Here is a 235-nt window from a genome sequence, read left to right as displayed (position 1 = left end):
AAGATTTGGGAAGGAGCAGATTTGGGAGGGAGCAGATTTGGGAAGGAGGAAGATTTGGGAAGGAGCAGATTTGGGAAGGAGCAGATTTGGGAGGGAGCAGGATTTGGGAAGGAGAAGGATTTGGGAAGGAGCAGATATGGGAAGGAGCAGCAGGGTTTGGGAAGGAGCAGGATTTGGGAAGGAGCAGATTTGGGAAGGAGCAGATTTGGGAAGGAGCAGATTTGGGAAGGAGCAG

This window comes from Parus major, chromosome 4A (assembly GCF_001522545.3).
Source record: "Parus major isolate Abel chromosome 4A, Parus_major1.1, whole genome shotgun sequence".
In the NCBI taxonomy this organism is placed as follows: domain Eukaryota; kingdom Metazoa; phylum Chordata; class Aves; order Passeriformes; family Paridae; genus Parus; species Parus major.
The sequence above is the reverse complement of the archived record's forward strand: the minus strand, read 5'-3'. Positions refer to the sequence as shown.